At 41.2% G+C, this 8,292-nt stretch overlaps 1 long non-coding RNA gene across 1 annotated transcript; it reads right to left on the bottom strand.

The window, feature by feature from the left end:
- Nucleotides 1–904: 904 nt before the first annotated feature.
- LOC148861396 (uncharacterized) lies at nucleotides 905–5,248 on the bottom strand. The gene is made up of 2 exons (XR_016094942.1): nucleotides 4,852–5,248; nucleotides 905–1,165 (listed from the first exon to the last, which is right to left on the bottom strand). It is a non-coding gene; the product is annotated as an uncharacterized LOC148861396 (long non-coding RNA).
- Between the last annotated feature and the right edge of the window lie 3,044 nt (nucleotides 5,249–8,292).

Here is an 8,292-nt window from a genome sequence, read left to right as displayed (position 1 = left end):
ACTATTTCTTCTCTCTTTCGATCGAATTCCTCTCACTCCCCTTCATTTCTTTCTTTCCTGCTTAGTCCACCATGGTGTCATCACTGCTGCTGCAACTGGTTGCAACAACGGATCTGAACTTAGCGCATCCCATTCCATTTCTTCCTTCTCTCTCTACCCCTTTGTTTTAATCTCTCTCTCTCTCTCTCTCTCTCTCATTACTTCTCCCTCTCCCTCTATTTCTTTATTATCTTTTCATTGTCCCTTGCTTCCCTCAACTAATATCATCATCGCTGCAACTCCTACCAGTGGTAGTTCTCAGTGGCGACATTTTTGACATTTTCCATTCTTGTTTCCGATGAAGTTGATAGTAATTATCGTAATTAGAAGTGCTCTCCTCAGTTCAGGCGGAAATCTCACCCTAACCATCGCATTCTTTCCTCCATCCTGATTACCATTCTCAATTGTCAGTGCTTATTGTACACGAATTGTCATCCTAGTTGAGACTCCCTTGCTATCTTGATCGAATCAGGCCAAAACCCAATTTATGTGCCGATTGGAGACGAATCGTGATCCTAGTCTAGACTCCCCATTTCTCTTGATTGAACTAGGCTAAAACCCAATCTTAGGAAAATTCTAATTCATTAAACTTTTTTCCTTTATGTTTTCTTTATATTTTATTTTAGTTTCCTTCTCTCTACTAAACTAGTGAATGACCCCATACGGATAAGTTATAGGGTAAATTTCTTAAACTACCATTATGGAAAACAAGGATTCATTCAAAAACTATTTAAGAATATACATGAGTTCACTGTCCCCTCTGGCTATAGGTGCAAAATGTTTTGATAGCTATGTGGGAGGAGTGTCAAATAATGCAAAAGATACCTTGTTTTTACATGCTTCATAAGTCATTACATGGGCCAAGTTCAGAGTACGTGACATATACTGAAAATTATAATACAAACCATTGGCATTTAAGCAGTTGTTGAATTAAAACAAAATATCCATTGTCTTCCCAGTTTGCATTTGGGGCTTCCATGTGATCAAGTTGGGAAAGAACTACTGCTACATCACAAAAAAACTTGCACTCTTTGGATGTTGAGGGAGTTTAGATAGATCAAGGCTTCATAGACTGCTCTTCATTCTGCTTGGATCGGCTTCCATAGCTTGCATGGCTTACCTATGACTACAAGGAAACATTTCTTAGGGTTAAGTATTACAAAGCCATACGATGTATCATGTAAGTTCCTATGGGATTCATCAGTAAAGATGTAAGTTGTGTGTGGTGGAGGGTCCAGTTAGGGGGATAGGGTTGTGGTAGCATTACATGGTTTTAGGTTCATGAGTTTATTCATTGGTGAATGAGAAAGAGATGGGGTTAAAGATGTGATGTGGTTGGGAAGTTTATCCAGTTGAGGTGTTCGTTGTTCAAAAACAAGTTTACACCTGGCTTCCCAGATGTAGTAGATGGTGGTGGTTGTCTTCGCAAGAAGCTGAAGTTGAGTGCTTCTATCCACGCCGAGTTGTTGCTTCCTCTCTGAGATTGATTGGATCATGGAATTATTTTTCATTCTGTTAAGGTTGATACCTACCTGTGCATGCAGCCAAATAACTCGAGTTAAATCACATTCGAAGAAGACATGTTGAAACGATTCCTCAGATTTTGAGTAGAAAGGACACGAGGAGCCTTAGAGGATGCCCATCTTCCAAAGGGTGGTTCTTGTGGGGAGTGATTCCCATAAGAATATCCACATAAAGAGACAGATTCTCTCTGGGGTTTGTATTCTCCAGATATCCTTCCAAATGTTGTGTACTGTGGAGCTGGAGGGAGAGAAGCTAGTGAAAGTTTTATAGGTTGACTTGACTGTGAATATTCCTGTCTTAGTGCGCTTCTAGATTAGAGTATCCTGCAATAAGGATTAATTGGGGAGAGAGTGAAGGATGTATAACTTTTCTCTTTCTGAGAACAGGGAACTAATCGGCTGTGTGTTCCATGTGCCATCAGGGTTCATAAGGTCTGTAACTCTGACCTTGCTCTTGTCAATGTTCAGATGGTTTAACCCACTAGGGGTGCCTCCTCCAAGTGGTGTCAGCCAAGGGTTGTGGAAGGCAAAGATATATCTTCCATTTTTTATCAGCCATGTGAGTTCAAGCTTGAATTTTTCTTTGAGTTTAAGTGTATGTCTCCACCAGTATGATGCACCATTTGAAATTTTGGCTTGCTAAAAGCTTTTGTCTTTGAAATATTTGGCTATGATGATCTGGGCCCATAGTGAGGAGTGATTCGAGAGGAGTCTCCAGATTTGTTTTGCAAAGAGGGCTTGGTTCATTTCCTTGAGTTTGCGCAAGCCTAGGCCTCCATGCATTTTAGGTCTTGTGACTTTTGCCCATGCAATCTGGCTCGGTTGGCGGTCTTGATGTCCGTGGCCCCAAACAAATTGTCTTATGGATCTTTCAATTCCTGTGAGTTGTTTGGATGGGAAGATGTGTGTACTCATTTGATATATGGGGACTACAGAGGCAACTGATTGGGCAAGGGTGATTCTCCCTGCTTGTGAGAGAAGTTGAGCTCTCCAGCTTGACATTTTGCTTCTGATCCTTTCTTTTATTTCTTGGAAAGATCTAGTCTTCTGATGGCTTGTCTAGAGCCTAGAACCTAGGTATTTTTCATGCAAACCCATGTGTTTCATCCCTAGGATGTGTCTGAGGCATCTTTGATGTCGCAGAGGGATATTCGGGCTGAAGGAGATGCTTGATTTTTGTGGATGAATGGTTTGGCCTGAATATTCCTCAAATAGATGGAGTATGTCCCTTAACTTTCTTAGTTGGTTTGCTACCGCTTGGCAAAAAGTGAAACAGTCATCTGCACATAATAAATGTGAGATTGGGGGTGAGTGTCTTGCTATTCGTATCCCTTTAAGGGTTCCTTTCCGGAGCTCTTCTTCATGGAGTTGTGATAGGATTGACATCCCTATGTTGAATAAATATGGTGACAGTGGGTCACCTTGCCACAGTCCTCGGTTGGAGGTAAAATGACTAAAATGCCCTCCATTCAAGTTTATGGAGTATGAGGTGGATGGGAGGTATCTATAAATCAGCCCTTCTTGCCTTTTTTCTTTTTGCGCATGTAGCTTATAATTTCCTTTGCTAGTATGACATTATCTGTGATCTGTCTCCCTTTGATGAAGCCAGCCTGATTGGGTGCAATGAGTTTGTCCATGAGGGGTTGCATCTGATTGGCTAGGGTTTTAGTGAGAATCTTGTAGACCACATTGCAAAGGCTAATGGGCCTATAATGGGCTGCAGCCTTAGAACTAGGGCTTTTTGGTATGAATACCGGTGAGGTTTCATTTAGGCTTTTTAGGTCAATGTTGAGACTGAAGAGTTCTTGAACTAGCCTGTGGATGTCTGAGCCCACAATGTCCCAGAATTTTTGATAGAAGAAGCTAGTGTAACCATCTATACCCGGGGCTTTGTGATGGTGCATTTGAAAAACTGCCTTTTGGACTTCTTCCAAGGTAGGTGTTCTGAGGAGCTCCTCTACTTCCTCGGGTGTTAGTTTTGGGAGGTGCAACTGGTTTAATGAAGGAGGTGGACCTTCAGGTGTACCGCTGGCTTTGAGGAATTCTTGCTGGAATTCTTTTGCAATTTGGGATTCTGTAGTTAGCTCTTCACCCTGGAATGATTGCAGTCACTAGATGGTATTACTTCTCTTTCTCAGTTTTGTTGACATGTGGAAGTATTTGGTGTTTCTGTCTCCATATGTGAACTAGTTTTCCCTTGAGCGTAGCCAGCAAAGTTGTTCCTCCCTTGCTAACCATTTGTTGTATTCGGCTTCCAGTTCCTGTATTTGTTTGTGTACTGCTTGGTCATCTTCCCGTTGTCTGAGAGAGTCAAGTCTTTGTTCCAAGTATCTAACGGTGTCGAAGATGTTCCCGAAGGCTTCCTTGTTCCAGATGGAAAGGGACCTTCTTAGAGACTCTAGCTTAGATACCAAGCAAACATATGCAGAGTTATTGAGGTTAGTGTTCCAAGAGTTATCTACAATGTGACGACAATCTTCGTTTTCAGTAGAAGGGTTGGAAGTGGAATCTTCCTTTTTTTTTTTTCCGGATTTTCGTGGGGACAGATCCCAGGATGGCCTTGTGATCTGAGTTTACTGTTGTTAGGTGTTGAGTTCTTGCCTCTGGGAAGTTTTGGAACCATTGTAAATTTGAGATGGCCTGGTCTAGGCGCTCCTGGACATTTGCTAGGCCTTGTTGTCGATTAGACCGGGTGAAGGGGGGGGGGGCATCGAATGGTATGTCAATCATATTATGTGATGTCATGAAGTTTTGGAGTGCTGGTGATATCTTTCTATGTGGGGGAAGTGGGCCTTTGTAGTCGTTTGGATTATCAAGTGTGTTGAGATCACCCAAGATGATTTATGGGTTGTTTGCTGAGATATTAGATTCCCTCTCCTCTCGTTTGGGGGGGTCATAGAGGAGAGCGAGAAGCCATGGCTGGACTGTTGGTTGGTCTTCCATAAGGAGGTTGATGTGATTCTTGGATGTGGAGATTGGTGTAACAGGTAGGTCATTGACCCATGCTGCTAGTAGACCTCCACTGGCCCCAGAAGAAGGGTAGGTTACGTAGGAAGGGAAGCAGAGTCGTTTGATTAGTTTTCAGGATGATGAATCATCAAGTTTGGTTTCCATGAGAGAAAGAATGCCTGGTTTGTGGATTTTACATTTATGTATCCGTTCAGTGACTCTCTTTGGAGCCACAACCCCGGATGTTCCATGCAAGTATTTTCATTATGTCAGGGAATTAAATACACAGAAACACACTATGTTGTAAATGGAAAGAAGGGTAGGTTATAGTGTAGCGTACCTGAAATAGCAGATTTGTGAGGAACTCCATTTGCTGCTGAGGTGAAGTTGTCTCAAGCCAACGTTCCCACCAGTTGCATGAGTTGAGATCAATCTCGGCAAAATCACCACCAGTGCAGACAAAGGAGGTGGGTGGTAGGTTTAGGTTATGGGAGGGGTTTGAGGGTGTTATTGTTAAAGGGTTAGGGTGATAACCGAGTTCTAGGTTGGTTAGATTAGGAGGTAGGGGGAGAAGGGAATCCATTTGAGGCAGCTCAATTAGTTTCTTTCTTGGATCTCCTGCTGCTCGAAGCTGCAGGAGTTTGTATCTTTTCCCGTAGGGGGTGGGTGGCCAACTGGGTAGGAGGGGATTCCTGGAGTGAGATGTCCTCTGAGGAGGATTCAATGAGGGTGGTTTCAAAAAATGGAGTCTGAGGATTTGGATTCAGGAGGGCGAGTGAGGATTGCTGGGTATCCGGTTTCAGGTTCGGATCCGGATCCGGAGCAGGATATGAGATTGCAGAGCTGAGTTTGAGGAGGAGGGAGGGAAAGTCTGCCGATTTGCCATCCATCCGGCGACACTTTTTAGGGCCGGAATCATCTTCCGAGTCCTCGTCTTCCTCTCTGAATCGTATAGTTGCACAAGGGTTGAGTGGAGCATCCTCTTTGTAGACAGGGAAGATGATTTGCTTGTCAGGCCTGTATTCTGCTCGATGCCATTCACCAGGGTGGACAATTGAGCGATGTTCCAGCATTTCACGAAGCTGGTCATGGTTCTTGTCTTTCGGCAGACGCTGACATTTCCTCCAAGTGTGTCCCAAGAGACCACAAAATGCGCACATCTTGGTGAGATTCTCGTAGCAGAAATGAAGCCAGACCCGTCTGTCCTTGACCTTCAGGAACATGCCTGTGAAGAGGGATTTCAAAATGTCCAGCCTTACGCGGAGTCTAACAAATTGTCCTCGGATGGGCTTGCCAGTAGGAAATGGTTTATAGCTAATTAAGTGTATCTTTACTGTTTGAAAATTGACTGATGTTACCCTACAACCCCTTCTCAGACCTTCAGTATATTCTCTCTTATCTCTCTCTATTTTCTCTCTCTTACCTAGGGTCGGAGGAGCAAATCTGGATTTCCTCTAGAAAAGAAAAAAAAAAATCAATCAATATGAGGGGTATCTCAAGATAGAGAAGGGCGGGCAGGGAGGTTCTATCCAAGTCGTCGCTGCTACTCTTAACAGCGACAATGATAGGGGAGGAAAAACAGGGCTTCGTTTCTGTCTTGATTGGCTTGGAAATGGCAGGCATTCTTTCAATTTCAGGGACGACGTAGCGCTTTCTCTCTCAATTTCAGGCATTCTGCCCAACAAGGTATATGACTTCCAGGCTCGTTTGGACCTGCTGCTCTAGTTTGTCGAACAGCCTATGAACAATTGGTGTCTCTGGCTCTAAAATTTCACTTAAAATAGCTCTAGTTTGCAAGCCTCACTGAACCAAATACCAGGAGTGAAAACTTGAGAATTGTTCATAGGCTTTATTTATAACAGCATTATTACCAGTAATAGATTATTCAGAAAAAAGTTGAGAATTGTTCAACTTCGGCCACCATACCAACTTTACCTCAACCATATGGCGATTGTGAGTCCAAACTTCCCATCCTTTTATTATTTAGACTGTTTTGAGGCTGATGTTTTGGCTTTATCATATGGTGTTATTCACTATCAGTGTTGTTAATTTCTTACAAGCATAGCTGATCCAAACACCCAAATTCTACTAGGTTGAATGACAATTTTACAATTCTGAGTGGCCGAATCAATTGAAGCCACTAGTCTGGAACTAGAACTATTCATGGTTCAGCCTAATTTCCCACCAACTATGATAAATAAACCCAACATCAAACAATCAAGATGGTGTCCAAAACCAGAAGAAATCTCAACCAGATGGTGTCTCAAGCTAATTCCAACTAGACCACTGATCTGATCATCACCAACCCTACAATTTATAGGTACCTTTTGAATATTAAAGGGGGTATGGGATGGGATATTGTCATGTCTAACAGGATTCTCTGCAACATCAGAATAATTGCTCTCTTAGTTCTCACCAAAACAACTCTAACAACAAAAATCCCATACCCAAAAACCTTAGATCCTAGCTTAATGCAGCGAGTTTAACAACAAAATGGAGGTATTAATGGTCTAATGGTCTACCCTATTATTTGCTAATAGTCTAATACAAAGAAATAGGTATTAATGGTCTAATGGTCTACTCTATACCTTGCTAATAGTCTAATACAAAGAAATAGGTATTAATGGTCTGCGCTTGAATATTTTAGTTTTAGTTTTAGCTTGTCTAGAGCTTCAGGAGATGTTGATTAATAGCCCGAAGGCTAAACCACTGTAAGATACATTGGTGTGTTTTAGTGAATGCCAAACAAAGCAAGGGTAAATTTGGAATTCTAAAATATAGAACATTATGTCAGAATTTTCTTTTAAGAAAATAAATTAATGGGAGGTAACCATACATTTTTTCTAAAATTATAAGGGAGAGGGATTTTCATATTTTACCTTAAAATTTAATTTATTATTTGAATAATAAGTTAAAACACCCCTAAATTTTCTAAAACAGGGGTAAGTTTTACCCATATTCAACCATTTGAAATATTTGAATGGTGGGTCAATATGGATCTACAGTGTTAGGCAAAACAGTAAATGGGTTAGAGTGGGATGGTTTTTTTTTTTCTTTTTTGGGTGGATTGGAATAATGCTTGGGATCTCTTGTGAACAAAACAGGTTTCAACACCCTTCCAATATGAGCACCGCACATCTCACCATGAGATTGGAATCCATTACGTATAAAATGTGCAGTATGGGTTCGTGCTGGTAGGGTGTTGGATTGTATTTTTATATTTAGAATCTAGTTGAGCGTTAATATCACAATATCTATATTATTATAAGGTGGATAATTGCTTTGGTTTTATGCAAATTATAAAAATTAACTTTGATAAAATATTATTAACTTGTATATTATTTATTTTGGTATAATATGTACCCTCACACTAGTACCATGTAAAGTGTATAGGACATGCTGATCATGCCCACAAGTGCCCAAAATATACATGATAGCAAAAGGATATAATAGTGGAAGACGCCCCACAAATGCCCCACATGCACATCTTAGCGTGCATTGGGAACATCTCCCAAAATTATCAGTGGGAATTGTACCCAATACATAGTTAGGATATGCTGTGGGGCATTTGTGAGGCTCAGATGTAAATTCTTCATCGATCTAAACCTCTTGGTGAATAAATATACCACCTCATGATTGGTTACTACTTTCATGATATTGGATCATTGAATATGACAATTTATTTTTTTGATGTCATGTCTTTCCATGTCACTAGCTATTTGAATTCTAAGGATGCAAATGGATTGGACCTTGACCCTAAAGGCTATAGCTACGGTTTAAT

Source organism: Nelumbo lutea, chromosome 4, assembly GCF_056320005.1.
Source record: "Nelumbo lutea isolate HS-2025 chromosome 4, American lotus-T2T, whole genome shotgun sequence".
In the NCBI taxonomy this organism is placed as follows: Eukaryota; Viridiplantae; Streptophyta; class Magnoliopsida; order Proteales; family Nelumbonaceae; genus Nelumbo; species Nelumbo lutea.
Note: the sequence above shows the minus strand (reverse complement) of the source record. Positions and strands in the feature narration are given on the sequence as shown.